Below are 21,157 nucleotides of genomic sequence, written 5' to 3'. Positions count from 1 at the left end.
AGACATCCCCCTTGTCAGTTCAGAACATTAGAGGTCATATTGTCCCCAGGCACGGCTGGACCAACCAAGGAACACATAAGCCTAGGCTCAAGGGATAGGAATACTTGCTTATCATTCAAAGGAACCTATAGGACAAGTAGTTAACCAGTGCTACCCTAGAGATATAATCACCAAATGTACCTACTGAAATCTCTAACATGAAGAATAATGATATTTTTTTAGATTCCAAGTCTCTTGAGATGGAAAACACCAGACAAGACGGCACCAGAACACGTGCTACCATGACTTTATGGGCCTCTAATCAACAGCGTCTACCTTCTCGGGCGACTCCTGCCCCTGGTAGCTACAATGCAGTGGGGAGTGACTTAGACCAGAGGGCTGAAAGCTATCAGAAGAGAGGAGGGGAAGGGACAAAAGCAGGGAAGGAATGTGTTTCATGTTGCAGAACCAGCAGTTCCCACCAAGGAGACATGAGGCCAGGTCTTTCATCCCATAGCCCCTTGCCAGGTATCTGCCTGATAGCCTCTGAATGTGAGCCAGTTTGAGCCAGAATGGAGTTGAGCACCTATGCAGAAGCCCCCCTAAGTTGTCCTGAAGTTATCTTTAGCTCATTAAAATTCTACAATCTCCTCTTATGGGCAGGGTTTTCCACCATTTTTTTTTGAACATAAGTTGTATGCACTAGCTAGTTGACATGTTAGGCCTGCAAAATTGAACCAAAATGCCTAAGCAATAGAATATATACAAGTTCTTTAATGTATATTCAAGCTCCCTGGCCCTACCCCCTAATACACTGAACAAAAGCTTACTGTACTAATTCCCTGGAAGATAGTGCTTTGAAAGCAATCTCCCTGTCTCCTTACTTGTAACAAGTAATCAAAAGTCCTTTGCTTTCAACATAGGTCATATTCAATTTAATGCACCCCAAGTGGCAAGCCCTTTGAGTTTGGTTACAAGATCTTTGCAAGATATATTGAGACTTGCATATAACAGTTTAAACCAATAGATTAAATTAGATCACTCAGGAAATGCCTGAGAAAAGAATTATTAAAAACTAACCACAAGGAACATCAAAATGAAACATAAATAGAGAAAGAAAAGGCCATTTACAAAAAGAAAAATCTTTCATGGAGTAAGAGAACCAGGAAAGACAAGTGTTGGGCAATCAACGGAGGAAAGAGGATCAGGAGGGAGCAGTCCTTGAGTCCAAATGCTACAATGATGTCAAATTGATAAGGACAGAGGACAAACCATTTACTGGTTAATAGTTTGGTAGAGAGCAGTATGAGAAGAACTCAGACTTCAGGAGGAGGAACGGTGAGTAGGAAGTGCAGAAGTGGAAAACAAGGGAAAATAACATCTTTAAGAAACTAGAAACTGGGCTCTGAGATAAAGGAGAGAGATAGAAGGGTAGCTAGACTCACTTTTTTGAGCATAGGTTTTATGTCTATGTTGTTCATCTAAAATATGGGTAAATGACTGACAAAATGGCAGGTGTTTTACAATATGTATCCAATAAGTGAAATAATTAAATGGTTATTTGGAAGGATTTGATTTTTATTTTTTACCTTTTTTTTGTTTTTATTTGTTTGCTAAAGTGGAAGAAACCTGAGCATATGTTCATTCTAAAAGGAAAGAGGGAAAGGTTGAAGATACAAGAAAAATCAGGGATTGTTGAACGAGATGCTGAAGCAGTCTAGAGGGTAGGTGATCCAAAGTACAGGGAAAGGATTTGCTTTGACAAGAGGAGGAACCTTTCTTTCTTTCTATTTTTATACTTTTTTTAGAGAGAGAAGGAAAGGGTGGGGGGGGGGGCAAAGGAAGAGGGAGAGAGAGAATCCTATGCAGGCTCCATGCACAGTGTGGAACCCGATGTGGGGGCTTGATCTCACAACCTTGAGATCATGACTTGAGCTGACACTTAACTGACTGAGCCACCCAGGCATCCCCTTTTTTTTCCTTTCCATAGCAAAGAGGCAGGAAAATGGTACAGGTTTGTGAGAAATCATCTTTTGAAAGAGTGTTAAATGTGTTACCCATTTGACCAATATTTATCAAGTGCCTACTGATTGCCATCCACTGTGAAAGGTGCTAGATATACAATGGTGAATAAAAAAGATAAGGCTCCTGCTCTCAAGTTGCTTAGAATTTGCAAGAGGTGAGAGGACTATTAATTAAATAATCACTTATACATTACCATACAATAGTAACAAGGAGAAAAGTACATTTTTCTGAAAGAGTGCATAAAATACTTACACACTGATTTCAGGGAAAACTTCCCAGAGGAAGATATGACTGAGCTAATAATTGAAGAGTAAATAGAATTAACCAAGAAGTCTATGATGGGAAGGATATACCAGACAGGACATGGTCTTTGTGACAGCATGGTGCTTTAAAAATGTTGAGAGTTTTTGAACTCTAAATTCTGTACACTTTGCAAATACACTTTAACAGGTGGTGGGTGGGTGGATATTTATGCCCAGCCTATGACAGCAGAAGTGGTCATCCAGAAATTCTGTCTTTACCTCTGCACCTCTATCTGCCACACTGCTCAAGGGGATTTAGGCAGGGGTAGGGGATAGGGTAAGTTTTAACAGAAAATAGCTTGGGGTATCCCAAGGATCAATTTCCAATGTTACAACCTTCTGTAGGTATGAACTACTACTGTACATATTAGCCATACAAGTTTTATACATATTAATACTGAAGTCTGTTTTCAGTTATAGGTACCAAGTCACAAACTACTCAAGCTATATTTATAAGAGAATATTAAATAAGTAAATAAATAAATAATAACAAATTCACATACTAATGTAAATTAGTGTATTATTTCACAACACATTCTATTTCCCTGTTGATTAAAACAGACATCACTAAACATAAAGTGGTAAAGCCACTAGAGATTTGAAGGATTGTTTTAATTAGGTGTCCTTTTTTGGCAAATATTTTCACGGGTCTCCACTCCCGATATAAATTCTGAAATACACGTAAGCAAGTGTGTCTTTATTCTTCACCTATGTGATTTTGATCAATGAAGATACATTTTCTGTAGCAGAAATTCAAATCCTGGATCTGGCCCATGAAATAGCTCATCGGGGGAATTCAATAGTTGATTTATTATAGCCACTGCAAAAGAGGAAAACGTATTGCTAATAAACAGCAATTAGCCACATGTTTTAGGCCAAGTGGAGACTATTACTCACTCTGAGAGTTTTTGAACTTTGAATTATCTGCATCTTATTCACTCACTTTGGCAGATTATTATTTTCAAAAACATTTGTCATAATGTCCATATACATGAACACTTTTCCTCTTCTTTATCAAAGGAAGTTGAGCCAATCAAGCATTCATATTGATCTAAATATTTTTTCTACTTATTACTGAACCCAAATATGATTCTAAATCAAGAAGTTTGGAGAGGACAATGAGATTCTGTAGGCATTTTCCAGTGGGGATGAGCTAACAAGACTCAAACTTATATTGAATTCAGGGAGCCAGTCCTAAATCTGAGCTAGAAATATTATGAGTCTGGAGCAATGAACTTTCCTAAAGGGAGTTCTTTGGAGCCTATGTGTGTGCCATATTCATTTTTTCAAGGTATTTTTAATTTTATAAACTTCAATGAAACTAAATCTATAACTATGCAAAACAGACATAAATATTTTGCAATCTCAGTATGAGCTAAAACTTAGATCAGGCTGCAGAATAAATCATCATAGCCTTACATTTAAAGTAAGCTACTTAAAAGACATAACAAAGAAAAATTCGAGTTGTCTTGAAATGGAATAATCAGGCTTGAAAAGTTGTGAGTTTTCTGTCACTGAAGGCATTCAAGTGAAAGCCAGATATCCTAATCAGAAATGTTGTGGAGTATCATACATTGTTTAATGTATGCTCACTAGGGTTTCTTTCAATATTCACCAGTTATAATTCTAGAAAAGTGATAGATGAAAAATATTATCTAATGGAGTTAATTAAAATCATTTCTATTTTTAAATAAGATGGCACATCATTTGGTGTTCTTGGCTACAAGTACCATCTAAACTTCTAGCTAACATAGAAGAAATTAGTTATTTGGTAGCTCATAGATTGGAATCTGGAGAAAATAAGCTTGGGAAAGTGGGTAGGAACCAAGGAAGTCTAAGCAATGACAACCACTACCAAGTTCATCCCAAAGGTCTAGTCTGATGAGAATGTTGTGTTTGGTATCACAGCCATCTATCTTGCTGAACCCAGCTGTCATGAATACTCAATACCAAGGCCATATGCCAACCTTGTCGCTGATGCATATCTTACAGAATTCTGTAAAGCTCTTGCAAATAAATTCTGTCCCTTCCTCTTTGCATCATTCTCTCCAGAGTTTAAGCTCTGGTTGAAGCATCAGTCTGACAAAACCATAATCAGGTACTTATATCCTAGCTACTAAGGGGTAGAGAGAAAACAGTTTGTACCCCTTCAACTAAATAATGAGGATAAGACATTCTACCAAAATGGAAGGGGAGTTTGGATTCTGATCTATCAAAATAAAGGCAAATATTTACTCCAATGCTTTTATTGAATGTTTTAATATTCAAGAATCTGTGTCTTTATAATGTTGGTGAGTCTTTGAGCCATGGGGGCAAGAAAGGATTTTGTGACTTTTGTGCATTTTGCTTTACTCATAAACTTTTTAATTCCCATCTCCTGGAGGTATTTCCTAGAGCACTGCTCTAGTTTCTCAAAACACTGGGTAATGACCATTTATCATGGACTATCCTATACCTTTATTTTCTCTGAATAGAACAAAGTAATCAATTTTAAGGAAATAGCTGCCTCTCCCCAACTCATGGTCTCCAATTACAGGTTTCCTGGGAAATGCCAGGATTGCTTATGGCCCATTGTTAATGATCTGAGGCCGCCTATTCTGCTAAATGTTAACTGTGGTATGGAAATGTGATGGTGTCTGAATTAGAGTTCACTAATCAAAATAATTATACCCACTCTGCACATTTCACATGCCTTCACTTAAATAGGATCAAGTATCATTTAATATGAACCTTTATATAAAGCTGCATTCTCAAGAGGCTCCCTCTCCTTCAAACTGGATGAGCTCAGAGTCTCTTGCAGAAAGACATGCATATAGATGTGAAAGCCCCTATTTTGTACTGATGGTGTATATGCTACCACTACCAAATTCCTCCCCATTCTGTGATCCCAGAGTGACATAAAGACAACAGAGATCAGCATGCTTGCCTGATTTGGGGTAGCCATATTGGAAAAAAATAACTAATAAAATTCAGATCAAATTCTGTTAACTCATCACCATACGGAACACCCACACCCTTAATTTGATCACTAACATAAACTTTATCCCAAAAGAGGAGCAGGATATTATGAGAAAATATTGGAGGAACAAGTTTTATCCATAATTTAGAGGTATTTTTTCTTTGAGGCTTTCACTCAGTGATATTTTCTTCTCCTTTGTTCTACAATCTGTGATGCAGAGTACATGCTAATGAGCACTGGAAGCTTCCTTTACCCTAGTACTAAGGTTATTACCTTGGTTTATATTGTGTCTTCCTCGTCAACCAGTATCCATCATTCCACAAATTGGACAAATATCAAATAACATAAATACTACATAATAAATAAAGGAATAGTAAAGAATCTTTGTTCTTGCCTGCCAATTTCACCATGCTCACAAAAGGAGGCTATAAATGTATTTAAGAACAGAAAGGAATGCCAGATGTCACTGGATGGCATCATTCATGATTTTTCGAATGCAAAATATTCAAAATTTGAAAAACAATGTATAGGAGACAATGAAAAGGGGAATGTGGGCAAAGATTGACTGCCTCCACTGTAAATTTAGAAAAACCTAATTAGTATCTGCTTTTTAAACATCAAGAGAGACTATGTGATAAATGTAAGCTACTATCTCCAATAAATAGCATATGGTTTAAGCAGCTCACAGCTTCAAAGAACATCTGAGAATTCCTATTATATGTGTGTGTTGGTCCAGGTCCTCTGAGAAGCAGATGACAAGTTGGGATTAAATGTTCAAGGACTTCATGGGGGGAAATGCCTATGTGAGAGAAAGCGGGACAGGAAGTGGAGAGGCTGGGTGAGTCATCAGACCACTCCCTGTGTTAGTCTGACCCCAGCCAAGGAGAGAGGGTGGGATGGTTGGGTGGAAGCACTTTAGCAAGCTTTATGTCTAAGGAGGGGTCAGCAGGGCTCTTGGGGAGTCCTGGAGCCAAAGTTATTGTTTTCCAGGAACGTGCCTGCATTACTGTCCCCAACATGCTCAGTCATTGTGGAAGCAGCCATAGGAGCAGTTGGGGATTTCAAAGCACAGAAGCTGAGATCTTCTTCCAAATATTCCTTCCAAAGTTTCACCATAGAATAAGATTTTTCTGTGTCATTAAAATAGGCCGAAGGCAAAAAGCTTCCAAGAACTTCCCTTCCATAATATAGTCTTGGTATAGAAACTGGCAAGAAATCTGGATAATTGCTAAGAGTTTGGTTCATCTCCCTCAACTGCTGTCCTAGCTCTGTAACTGGATTCACCTCAGGACATTTGGAATGTCACTTTATTTTAGTTTTCACTTTCTTTTATTTATTTACTCCTCAACTGTTTGCAATACCTTTTTCTATTAAATCTGTTCACTTAGAAGTTTTCATCAACCATCTCATTACCAAATGCAATGTTTTGTTTTGTTTTGTTTTAAATATGAGTGCATTCTAGTGGACTTTTCCTTGAAGCATCTGAGTTTTGCACACTTTCCTTGAAGTACTCCTCTCTTGACTTCTGTGAATCAGTGTTATCTTCATCCTCTAGGTCTCTAATTACACCTTCTAGTCCTCTTTTATTAGGTCCTTTCCTTCTCCCAACATTAAATTTGAACTTTCACCAAGTTGTTGTCCTTAGACTGCTTATATCTAAATACTTTTTTACTTAGAGTGTTAATTATTTCCCACGTTTCCAACTCCTGAACATACCTGTCTACATCTGAACTATTTTTGAACCTGACATATCTTTCCAAGTATTTTCTGGACATTCCCCATGGAGGCTTTCAAAAGCACCTTAAATGGGAAATGTCCCAAATCAAATAACTTCTGTTAACTTTCTTATTTTAGGTAATAACACCTCCCCTGCACTATTTTTCAACATATTTTTAGCCATTTTAAGTTTTCTGCTCTTATATCCTTTCTGAGGTTAAATGAAATAGTTCAAACTTACTGCTAAATGTTAGTCAACAGGTAAAGAAAACAATAATTTTATTTTTCATATTTAGAAAGTTTATATTTTGCAAATTATAAAATGAACACATTATTTAAGTAAATTAATGATATATGAAATAGAAAAATCAGAAAAGAACAAAATATATATCATGTTATATTATTCCTAACTTTCTATTTATTTATTTTTTAAAGATTTTATTTATTTATTTAATTGAGAGAGAGAGAGAGACAGCGAGAGAGGGAACACAAGCAGGGGGAGGGTCAGAGGGAGAAGCAGGCTTGCCGCCGAGCAGGGAGCCCGATGCAGGGCTCGATCCCAGGACCGTGAGATCATGACCTGAGCTGAAGGCAGTCGCTTAACCAACTGAGCCACCCAGGCACCCCATTCCCAACTTTTTAATATTTTAAATTATGCTCTGTGAACACAGTTGTATTTAAATGTTTACATATCTGCATAGATATATCTATCCTATTGGGTAAAAGTCTAGAAAAAGGATTGATGGATCATACTGAATAAACATTTTTGCTAAAGTGTTCTATTAAAAGGATGTAACTAGTACCCTCCAGAAATAATGTATACAACTGTTCATTTATCAATATAATTTTGCAATAAATATCCTTTCATATGAATCTTTGTATACATTCACATATATTTACATTTTGTAAATTCCCATAACTGAATCAATAAACTGGGATTTTGTTTCCAATACATAGAAAATCCACATCATTAAGAAAATGCAAATCAAAACCACAATGAAATATGATCTCACACCTGTTAGAATGGCTATGTATCAAAAATACAAGAAATGACAAGTATTGGTGACAATGTGGAGAAAAGGGAACCCTAGTGTACTATTAGTGGAAATGTAAATTGGTGTAGCCACTATGGAAAACTCTATGGAGTTCTCTAAAAGAATTAAAAATAGGACTACCATATGACACAGCAATTCCACCTCTAGGTATTTATTTGAAGAAAACGAAATCACTAACTTGAAAAGATATCTGCATGTCCATGTTCATTACAGCATTATTTATAATAGCAAGATATGGAAATAATCTGAGTGAACATCAAGGGATGATGGATTAAAAATGTGATATATATCTCTATATATATCTCACATATATATCACACACATATGTATACACACACACACGTATACACACAATAGAATATTATTCAGCCATAAAAAAGGAAATCCTGCTATTTGTGACAACATGATGATCCTTGAGGACATTATACTAAATGAAATAATTCAGACTGAGAAAGATAAATACTGTATGATCTCACTAACATACAGAATCTAAAAATAAAATGAACTCAAATATAGAGAACAGACTGGTGGTTGCCAAAGGGAGGGGATGGGAGTGGGGGGAATAAGTGAAGGTGGTCAAAAGGTACAAACTTCCAGTTATAAGTAAGTCCTGGGGATGTGATGTACAGTATGGTGACTATACTTGACAAGACTGTATTGTATACTCGAAAGTCGCTAAGACAGCGGATCTTAGAAGTTCTCATCAGAAGGAAAAAAATGTGTAGCTATATTTGGTGATGGATGTTAATTAAACTTATTGTGGTAATCATTTTGCAACATATACATATATCAAGTCATCATGTTTACACCTAAAAGTAATACGATATATCAATTATATCTCATTTTAAAAAAAGAAAATTTGCAAGGGTTTAAGAGAGCTACAGTGGCAAAAGCACTGCCAGTTTGCACTAAAAGGGTGCATGACTGAGAAAAAAAAAAAAAGACTCTGGACCTCTAACTTCTTAGAGACTGAGAAGGTTACTCAGCTAATGAGACCATTTCCTCAAAAATGGCCAGAATGGATAGAAAAGAAAGGACATTTCAGACGGAAAAGCCAAAAACTCATAGAGAATAATTGACAGGGGATCCATTTCTAGGGAGCAGAACTACACTTAAATGAAGGAACACTCCAAAACCAGATGGGAACCTAGAACATTTGCTCAATGAAATTTCAGAATTTCTGTGAACCAGGGACTACTGTGTGTTTCTCATTCTCTTCATTTTCATAAATAAAAATTTACCCTGTTTCTTCATTGTATACTGGGTGTTTTGGGAGCACATAATTTGTCTTTTTGGTTATAGGTCTCCAAACCAAGAGGGGCCACATCCAGACCAATATAGATAATAAAATCATAGACTCTGAATTTCATGCTGCGATTGGATCTTCCTTTTGATCGTCATGGGAAGAGGTGAGCGTATTTTATATTTGAGAGGGATATGAATAATTATGTCCTCCATGAGGCAGAGCATGATAAATTGATTATATTAATACCTCCACTTCTTTTCTCCTCTGTGTATGCACACATTCGCTAGGTAATTTCGTGGTTCCTCTAACCAAAGACATAGAGTCAATTTCCCCATCCTTTGAATATGGATTTGCTTTGTGAATTGTTTTGCCTACTGGGATGTGGCAGAGACAACCATGTGACTGACCAAAAGAACTTCCCAGCCTAAATCATTGATTCACAGACACAGCAGCTGAGTGATTGTTTATTGCATGCCCCTGAGGTTTTGTGATTATTGCATAGCATTATTGTGTTAACATATGCCCTGTTCTACTTTTGTTTTTTTCCCTTAGTACTTACGACCTTATAACCCACGTAATTGCTTATTTTATCTCATGTACCCAGTCTGGGCAAGGCATCTAATAAAAGCTCTATATTTTTGATTATTTTAAATTCATTTAGTTAATTGAATTAGAATAGAATATTTTGAGATAGATGGTTCTATTTTAGAAACTCATGCAAGGATTGAGTAGTGGGTTTATTGCTCATCCTGATTTTCACATTAATCAAAGAAAACTCTGTAGAAGAGGTTAAAGAACAAACAGGCATTGGGCATTACATCATCAGGATCTAATTCACGAGGATCATCTCATGCAGTGATTATCTCCTTGGCATTGAACTGGTCTCTTTATTTTCAATGGGTGTTATATGAAATGCCTTGTTTCAAATGAAGATCTCCCCCTGGATAGTTCAGCTTGATGGTATTTAGCAAATCCTTCAATGTCCATAATAATAACCTGCAGCTCACACTGCCAGACTAACTTTCAGTTCCTTCCTCCTAAGACCTGTCTAATTTGCAACCTATAATTACCATAATTATTTAATGAATGAGACATTTTTTATATTGATCGACTCTCAAATAGTCATTAATTAATTAAAATCAATACGAACTTACATTTGTTTGGATTGTAACCTTTCATATCATTGCCTGTGTTTGTTTTGTTTTCAACAGCCTAGGAGACACTGTATATAATATAAAATAGATGAAAAATAAACTGGATAAGAGCAACAGCATCTATTTTCCACACTCCATTAATACCCTAGTCATAATTCACACATGTTATTAGAATATGAACCCAAGTTAATTAACAAAAATATTGCTAAGTTACACTGCTGTCTGTTGCATCTGCAATTGATTGTTATCTACAAATAAACACACACAAACCAAGGACAAATCACAATAAATTTAAGTAGACAGGTACAAGCAAATTGGACTATGAAAGTAGCATGTCTCTTTGCTTAAGTGTCTTCCACAAATCCCAGAGAGATGTGTTTGGATTTAATATAATTGGATTTGCTGTTTCCTTGCAGTTTAATGCGTGAATAACTGCAATTACATATGACTCTACTCTCCCAGCTAAACAAATTTATTTATTAAGCTATTAAATAGAATCTATAGATCATAGGAATTGAAAATCATTTGGCAATGTTAGTTTTATATTAGGCTAAGTAATTCTTTTTTTTTAAGTAATTATTTTCTGATCACCATTTTCAAATGCTACTGGTGAGGTGAGATTGGAAAGGTTGACACAATTTAAACTTTGAAATGGATGACCCCGAAATGTTCTCTTGTCAGCAATTTTGTTTTGTTTTATTGCAGTTTCTTCTATGCTTCAGCAGTGTTATGGGCTGTGCCTCTTCAAATATTCATATGTGGAAGTCCCCAGTACCCCAGAATGTGACTGTATTTAGAAACAGGTTTTCTGAGTTAAAATTAAGTTATATGGGGGGCCCTAACCAAGTATGACTGGTGTCCTTCTAAGAAGAGATTAGGACACCAATATACAAAAGAAAAGACCATGTGGACACCCAGTGAGAAGACAGCATCTACAAGCCGAGGGAGGACTCAGAAGAAACCAGCCCCGCTGACACCTTCATCTCAGATTTCTGACTTTCAGAATTGTGAGAAAATATGTCTACTGTTTAAGCCATCTAGTCTGTGGTATTTTTTTATGGCAGCTCTAGAAAACCAATATAAGGAACTTCAAAATACTTTTCTATGGGAGTCTGAATCTTGAATCTTAAACTTCTGGTGTTCAGGGAAGTAGACTTGGTTCATATTTAGATATCTGGCTAGCACAAGGCATATAACACTTTTGTTTTGAGAAAAACTACCTTAATACATTTCACTGACCAAGATTCAAGGGAGAAGGCAGAAATTCTTGGTTCCTCATCTGTAATTATCCATTCTTACCTATTTATTTATGGAATTCCAATTGTTTTCAGAGCAGCAGTGTGACTCTATGGTAACTAGGGACTGGATGTGATCCAGTTCTGACAAATAAGATCAAAGATAAGTCAACCAGGTGGACTTTACAGGAGATCCGTTTTCTTCCTAGTATAAAGAGAATAGGCTCAGTGGACAGACATATTTTGCTCTTTACTCTTCCCTCTCTCATGCTGCCTGGAATATGAACACAATACAAGGAAGCAGAGAAACCATTTTGAAACCATTGAAAAATAAATGCCAGATGAAAAAGATAATGGGGTAGGAATTTAAAAGATCTTGGACCTTCCCTGAGGAGCTGTGCAAATCCTGAATTAATTGCCTACAGACTTCCCATAATGTGAGAAAAATGAACTCCTATTTGGTTGTACTATTGTCATCAGGTTTCTGTCACATGTAGTCAAACATAATTCAAACTGATACAAAGGGTTTGACTAGACAAGCGCACTATCATGTATCTTAAAGCACAAATTCTGACTAGCTATGTTGGTTAAAGCATTAAGCTACTGGTATTTAGTACTGAACTGATTCTTTATAATAAAATGGTTAGCTTAATGCTGACAAATGCTATACAACACAGCCACTATGGATGTAATTCTTGTTAATTCTTTCTTAGTGTTGTTCAAGGGGGACTGAATGCAACATGCATGCTTAATGAAAATCTACAAATGAGTAAATGTGTAAGGACATGGCTTGGCAACAGCATCCTTATTAAAAGAAAATCATGATGGCACATATTATGGCATCAATGTGATTTTATTGAAAATTAGAAGACAATGGGACTTTAAAAATATAGGTCAATATAACACAACCCTGTTGAGATATCATATTTTATATTTTTAAATAATTTACATTTATTTGTTAATGTAAAAATTTAATTCCCCACAAACTGCAGTAATTTTCCATTCAGCTCTCATTCAGTATTGTTGACTATTGAATGTGTGTGTGTGTGTATTTATTTAAAAAGATAAACCATATGTGGTTCAATGTATGTATAATATCCTTAAATTCAAGGGGAGGGAGGAAATGCATTGGAGGAAAAGGAACAGAAAAATACACTTCTTTGGGTATACATATCTGATACATTTTACTCTAATCTATGTAAGTATTTTAATATTATACTAAATTAAAATTTAAAGATGTGATTGCTAAATATGAAGAAAATAAGTCATATACACCAAACTTTGTGCTAACTTGATAGTATAATCACACAGACAGGAAAATTTCAGGTGACTATGAAACAGAGTAGCTTAACTGAATACCCCTACTGTGGTATTTCTGAAAGAAAAATATAAAGGAAAATTAAAATCTGAAATTGTGTTCAGTAATTACAATGTTGGTGATAATGTTGATGTTATTATACTGAGTCTGTTGCGTCTGTATTGTGGAATAAAGCAAATGAATAATTACTTCAGTAATTTTGAAATAAAATGAGAAAAAGATAAGATCAAAGAGGTTAAATAAAAGCTGTATAGTCTTGAGTTTAATTATATGAATTATTTGAATTAATTAATATATTAATTATATGAGTATACACTTATAATATATTCTATATTTTTTAAGTAAACAAATATTTCTGAGCTCTGAAAACTAAAAAAGGTCTAGAAAACTAACTCAAGGGAAACAAAAAATCCTAGTATTCAAATTGTAGTTTCTAAATACTGTTTCTCACAACAGGAAACGAGGGCCTTCTGTACGGTTAGATCTGGCTGGCACCAGAAATTTGTAAGATGAACCTGTAGAATTTTGTCATAGACAGTACGAAAGCTAACAAGGATTATTAGAGTCATGTCAAAAGCACATAGGAAACAACTTGAAGAGGTTTCTACTGGACAAAGATAAAATAATTTAAGTACTAATAAAAACAATAACTGCAATATTTTGAAATACATCAAATATGTTTAAATACCATTCATTCCTTTAAAAGAAAGTAGTCATCTTTGGAAGATCTGAAGGAAAAAAATTATTTTTTAATTGGTAAATAAAAGGACTATATCAATCATATAATCTATATCTTTCCTATACAACCTGTACTTTTCAATATCCAAATAATTTCCAAGGGATGGATTCACCCTAAAAAATTATTTCATCTAACAAGTGAAGAAAAAAATTACAAGAGAAAGTCACCATTTTGTAACTGCTAATGAAATATTGGATCTAGACAATAAAATTTTTTTAAAAAGCTATTAACATCAAGGAGCAACCATGAGGTATAGAGTAGTCCCTCCTTACCCATACAGGATATGTTCCAAGACCCCCCAATGGATGCTGAAACTGCAGAGAGTACCAAACCCTATATATACTATGTTTTTTCCTATACATACATACCATGAAAGAGTTTAATTTATAAACTAAGCACACTAAGAGGTTAACAATAACCAACAATAGAACATTTATAACAATATACTGCAGTCAAAATTATGTGAATGTGTTATCTCTCTCAAAATATCCTAATGTACCATACTCACCCTCCTTATTTTGGTAATGTGAGATGGTAAAATGCTTAAGTGATGAGATGAAATGAGGTGAAGGATGTAGGCATCGTGATGTAGTATTTGGGCTACTATTGGCCTTCTGATGGTATGTCAGAAGGAGAATCTTCCAAACCGTGTCTGACCATGGGTAAGTGAAACCATGAAAAGCAAAACCATGGAAAAGCTGGGGCCGGGGGGAGGACTACTCGTCTGCTCAGATCTGTCATCAGAAATGTACATGCCTTTAAGCTGCAGGGAAGAAGAATTGCTCAGAAGAGAGGAAATGGGCAGAGAATGAATTTGTAGGTTAAAAGTGATCTAAAAGCCAAATAACTCAATATTAATATGTGGGTTTTATTTTGACCCTGACTCAAAAAGTATTAGGCAATCAAGGAAATTTTCACACTAGTTAGAAACTTGATGATATTAAGGAACAATTGTTAAATGTTTGTTGTGGCAATGGTTTTGTGGTCATACTTTGAAAAAGGACTTCTTATTTTAGAAATACACATAGAAGTATTTACAGGTGAAAGTATAGTATTTCTTCAAAATAATTTGAGAATAAGATTAGGCATGGTTGAAAATGGGGAGAGTATAGATGAAATAAGTTTGGTCATGAATTTTTGGTTGTTGAATCTGTCTGATCATATTATTCTCTCTACTGGTTATAAGACACAGGTACATTAAGAATGTACAAAATGAATAAGATAAACTCCTTGGTCTAAAGTAGATTATGAATTGGTAGAGAATAGATTATGCCAAAATCCTCTATAACCTGTGATAGATTATTTTTAAATGTTATAGCAAAAAGCTAAGGGACCACAGAGGAGAAAATAATTAGTTCTTTTTGGAGATCAGACCTGGTAATAACAAAGAAGGTGACATGTAAGCTGAGCCAGGAAGAATTACAGCATGTGTGAAGAAAGAACACAAAACATTCTGGGAATGGAGATGAGTTCTGTGACTGGACAATATAATACATTGAGCTAGTTTTGAGTGAGCAGTGGTGGGAGATACCTCTAAACAGATTTGTAGAAGCCCATTGTGTAAAGGCTGGCATGCCACATTAGGTCATTTTTACTTTGCTATTATCTTGTTATTTCAAGTAATTATGAAGGCATCTTTGTCAGTGAAGGAAGATGAAATTTATTTTATTTATAACTCTCTAATATTTAGCTCTACAGTATTGGACCTCCATGTACCCTGTTCCAAGCCTGGGAATATTAAGAGACCCAGCTGCATAATGGATTTAACCAGTTGTGGTCTTCTACTGAAAAACAATTTTATGCTCACTAAAACTGATGCTATAATGATCATTATTGTAAATACATCTTTTCACACATTGTGTATATTTCATTTAGGATAAACTTCTAAAAATTGGCAGGGTATATACATACTAAATTTGATAGATATTGTAAATTTGATAGATACTATAGAATTGCCTTGCAAAAAAGTGTGCCATTGTCCTCCCAAACCAATGTGTATGAGATTGCCCATTTTTTTCACATTATCACCACTGCTGTGTGTTTCTAGTTCAACTTTTCCAATTTATACATGAAAAAAACACTATTTCACTCTTTTAATAGTGTCTTTTAAATTATGAATGATACTGTATATATTCTCGAGTTTATAATTGATTTTTATTTCTCTTTTTTCTGTTGGACTCCTCTTTAAAACATTTGCCCGTCCCTTTCTTTTGGAATGTTGGTTCTTTTATTGTTAATTTGTCTGAGCTCTCTCTATACATTAAGAAAATTAACATTTTTCCATCATATTTTTGCAGTAATTTTTCCAGGTACATTATTTTTTTCATTTTATCTTACGTTTTATCCCATAAAAAGGCTCACAAATTATATGTAGTCATAATTATCAGTTATTTTATAAACCCTGTTTTTTGTTATTTAAATGTTAAGAAAGTATTATTAAAGAGATAGGATCTACTAAAGTAAAGACAGAATTTATAAAAACAGATATAACACATAAGGAAATGTATACACACATTCATACTGGATTTCTGAAATATAATATATTTGGAAAAAATCTTCAGAGAAAGGAAGTGATCATGTGGACACAAATGATGGGATGACTGTAAGTTCAGTGCTAAGAATGTACTGATAAGCAAGACATGGAGAAAAGTTTTACATGGTTGGTTAATAGGTATGACATAAAGAAGGAAAAATTAAGTCTTTAAGTGAGCGAAGATTTAATCCAGAATTTGACCAAATGGAATAAATTTTTTTTAAAGATTTTATTTATTTGACAGAGAGAGACACAGCAAGAGAGGGAACACAAGCAGGGGGAGTTGGAGAGGGAGAAGCAGGCTTCCCGCGGAGCAGGGAGCCCGATGCGGGGCTCGATCCCAGGACCCTGGGACCATGACCTGAGCCGAAGGCAGACACTTAACACTGAGCCACCCAGGCGCCCTGGAATAACTTTTCCACAATGATTAAACTGCTCACACATTGTGCAGGGCAAACTGAAACTGTAGTGAAAAAATACAATGAAATTAATAGTGAACAGTAGTTAAAATAGCACAGATCAGGTAGCTAAACATTGAAGACAATGTGGAGAAGTTTTGAGGAGTTTGAGAGATCTAGTCAAGAGGAAGGAGAATATGGTCTTGGGTGGAAAGTAAAAACAGTATACAGAGTGTGCATGCTGGGGCACTTCTCAGGGGACACAAAAGTTGCCAAGATTCTTTGTCAGGATATTATTTTGAATTTTCCATGCATTTATTCACCAGAACTATGTAGAATTCCTAGTAATTGCCAGGGACAATTAAATTGGTGATGTTTCAAGAGTGAATAAGACAAATAAGATCCTTGCTTTCATAGAACTTAACATTCTAATTGGATGAGAGAGAAAACTACAATCAAATAATTGAACAAGCCAAGTTCTCATTATAATCAAAGTGATAAGACTGTAAATGGGATAATATGAGAGAGTGTTTGTGGTGGCTAGAGTTCCTCTCAGAAGTGACACTTGAATTGAAAATGGAATTTAGCACAGACTAAATGTTTTGTGTACCTCCCACCCAAAATTCATAAAAATCCTACCCCTCTATGTGATGGTATTAGGAGGGGAGGCTTTTGGGAGTTCATTAGGATTAAATTAGGTGGAGCTGTCGTGAATGGGATTAGTGCCCTATAAGAGACAAAAGAGAGCTTGCTTCCTCTCTGCTCTCCACCTTATGATGATATAAGATGTCAGCTGCCTGCAACTCAGAAGAGGGCCCTCATCAGAACCCAACCATGCTGGTACCCTGATCTCAGACGTCCAGCCTCCTAAACTGGGAGAAATAATGTGCTATTGTTTATAAGTTTATGATAGTTTGTTGTAGCAGCCCAAAAAGACTAAGACAGAATGATATGTATATAGCTATGTAGATAAGACTGGGATGGTGTCCAGGAGAAGAGAGCATCAAGTGCAAAGGCCCTGAGGCAGTAAAAAGGTTGGGATGCTCAAGGAAGGGAAGGAAGATCATGTGACAGAAGCAGAACAGTTAATTCCGAGATGTAGAACAGTTCTTTGTTTGTTTGTTTTTTAAAGCAGGGGAGTGACCTGAACTTTTGTTTTTAGAAAATCACTGAACTAAGAATAATATCCAAAATCACTTGTGATTTCCCCCAAGGTGAATAAAGTTGAGTGCCCAAACATTGCAGAACCCAACACTGGCCCTCCCCAGCACCAGGCCTACTCCCATGGCTGTAGGTGACTCCTGGCAGACTTCTGTGAACCCAAGCCCCTGGCCTATTCCGGTGTCTGCTGGTACCAGACCCCAGGTGGCTCCTGTGGCCCCCGGGAGCTTCGATGGCACCAGGCAACTGTGTGCGCCCACAAACCCAGGCCACTATTATTTAACACATTTTTTCCCGATAAATAAATTACTTAAAATTGTTTTCTATTACAGATAACATTACGGTCAACATATAAGAACATATACTTTTGCCTCCCTGTCAGATTCTCACTTTAGGAAAAACTTCCTTTAATGGAAGTACCGGGTTATGAGAGAACTAGTTTATGTTCCTAGGGATACACAGGCACCTATGGATGTCTGATTTATATGTGGTCACAACCTGAACCCAATCAGATAATTTCTGATTCCACGCCTTCCATAGGCAAAGAGTATAGTCATAATCCCCTAATATTTCCCTCCAATCTATCCGACTCACCACAAAGTTTCCTGACTCAATTAGGATGATATGTGGCTATAAGTGACAGCAAAAAAAACAGTAGTGATTTAAACAACAGAGTTTATTCTCATTTTCTCACATAAAACCTTTTTCATGCCTGATGTGATATTTCTACTCCATAAAGTTTCCACTCGGGCTTTTTCCAGCTCACTCTTTCACCAGCCCTAGGACAAGGCCCTTGACCTCACAATCCTATAAGATTGTTAAAGATGCAGCCCTTGCCTCATGATCCAGAAAACAGGTCAGAGAATAGAATGAAGAAGTGTCAATAAGCATGCACCAACTCTTAGAAGATCTCTTAAAAGCCCACACAAAACATTTCTACCTACATATCATTTGGCAGAAGGTGCACCTGGCTAATTTTATAGGAGACTGAGAAATGTATTCTTTATTCAGCTTGACATAGGACTAGCTGAAAATTGGAGGTTGAATCCTAAGAAAAAAAAGGAAGAAGAGAGTATTAGTCTAGATAGATATTAGTCTCTTCCCTATGCCCAAATCAAAATCCTGAGCACATAAACTTTCATCAGCATGGAAAGGTCTCAGACTAGGGCTTTTTATTAAATTGGGACTACTCCAAGGGGTTACATGTCAAGAAGGAGGAGCCACTGATACATAGGTGTCCAAAATTACTTTTCTAGAATGTCTTCCTTAGTTCATCATCAAATCCTAAGAGATGTTTCCTTACACTCTAATTTAGGGGATACTGACTTATTTGTGTAATGTCTTTGAATTACTTCTACCCAGAAGTAGAAAGATACAAAAATGATTATAAATTCCTTGTTTCTTTCATCAGTGTAACTAATGCTTCGATTGCTCACAGCCAACAGATGTCACTGTTTTTGGTTAACACAGACGCACACAATATAAATTCTTTGAACAAAAAGGAAGTATAGTACACACGGAGGTCTTAGAAGTGACAAAAGGAAGGGAGAGTGAAATCTGCTGGGTCATTTTCATGGCTCAAGGATCCTCCTCCTTTAACACCCAAGCAGTAAATTTGTGGTAAGGGAATCCAGTGACAGAAAAGCAAGAAATGAGAAACAGAAGTCGGGCCCTAATGAGCAGCACATGAGAAAGAGATGTAATGGGAGCACGGAGGGAGAAAAGGCATTCAGCACAGTCAAGATAAAGATGGAACAAATGTGAGATTGAGAGAAATAAAAGAAACAAGGAGGGAGTCAAGGAAATCTGAAATGAAAAGTGAGTCTTGACCAAGATTTCCAGAGGGACAGGAAGAGGGCGATGAGGGGCACTGGAGGTCAGCCTGCACATATTTAGCCAGTTATAATAAGGGAAAATTGCTTCCTCATTACAAAGCTGGGAATGATGTTGATCATTTCTTCTTCCTCTTAGAGAACTGCATGGAAGTCATAATTGGTATGAGGAAGCATAGGGTGCCCAGTTCAGACCCTTGCACAATGGGAAAGCCCTAGAGGCATGTGCCAAGCTGGATGATAATGACAGCTGTGACCATCAAATCGTGCAGCCTGACTTTCAGAAGAGACAGGGTCAACCCCAGAGACCGAACGGGTTATGTGTAGGTCTCTAAAGAGAAGACTGAGGATCTCTTTTCCTGAACTGGCTGTAAAAGTGACAAGCTTATTTAACAGGTATGGAGAAGGTGAAAGGAGATACACACACACATATGGAGAGAGAGAGAGAGATTTTTTAAATAAAATTATTCTTTCAGAGAAGATTAGGAAAATGATTCCTGGGAATTTGACATTGTATTTAATAGAAATTTCATTAGTTTGATGCAGATATCTTATTTTCTGGTCTATTTTTATTTTATGAATCAAAATGGGGCCTCCTTTCTTTCCTCAAATGTCTAAAAATTTTGGTAACACACAGACAAGTGAAGGTCTTAAGCATAAAACCCAAGACCTTTGGTATTTGTGAGCTATCTGTTTGCTATTAAGAGTTTATCAATGGGCTAATAATAGAAACATTTTTGCATCATAAAAAAATAACTTCATGATGAGAGAAATGTCCTTTTTTGGCTTTATGATAATTTATCTAGATTGCTTAAGTCACAAATTAGTTAAAATGAAGTAAGTAAACTCCAGACACACATGTGTACAAAGTTCTGATAGAAACCACCCTGGTTTGTTGCTGCACTCAGAGATTTGAACCTAGATGAGCATTCTTACGGAAGCTGGCTTGATACCAATGGGTTGTCTTGCCACATTATGCTAACAGCTAAAACATCTGGAAAAGGGTCACTAAGAAAATATTTCACCTTTAAAAGGTGGCAATATAATCCATATGTCTTTTAGTTATGTAATACCTTTGCTCTAAAGATGAAACTCAGCACTGAATCTGTGGGACTATGTGTGCACGTCTACACTATACTTTGCTATATATCACTTTTCCTTTTAAGAGCATGGGACTTGCCGCTGCAGGCTCTAAATGTTTAACACTAATGCTATTGGACTTGGTAAATCTCTACTGAACTCAGCAAAATATTTCATATGTAGAAATCTGTTAGTGTCTCTGAAAATTTGAGGAATAACAGAACTTCAGTTTATGTGGCTTTCTACTAAACTTAAAATCATAGATGTCTGACCTCTCAGTTAATGCTCACTCCCTCAGCAATCATCCTAGACTGAGGTGAGAATGTCTCCTTAACTTTCCTTTCTACATTATAGACTATTTTATTGCAAGAGAAAAAGAAGAAAGAAAGAAAGAAAGAAAGAAAGAAAGAAAGAAAGAAAGAAAG

Source organism: Phoca vitulina, unplaced genomic scaffold, assembly GCF_004348235.1.
Source record: "Phoca vitulina isolate PV1807 unplaced genomic scaffold, GSC_HSeal_1.0 scaffold12, whole genome shotgun sequence".
NCBI classification, from domain to species: domain Eukaryota; kingdom Metazoa; phylum Chordata; class Mammalia; order Carnivora; family Phocidae; genus Phoca; species Phoca vitulina.
The sequence above is the reverse complement of the archived record's forward strand: the minus strand, read 5'-3'. Positions refer to the sequence as shown.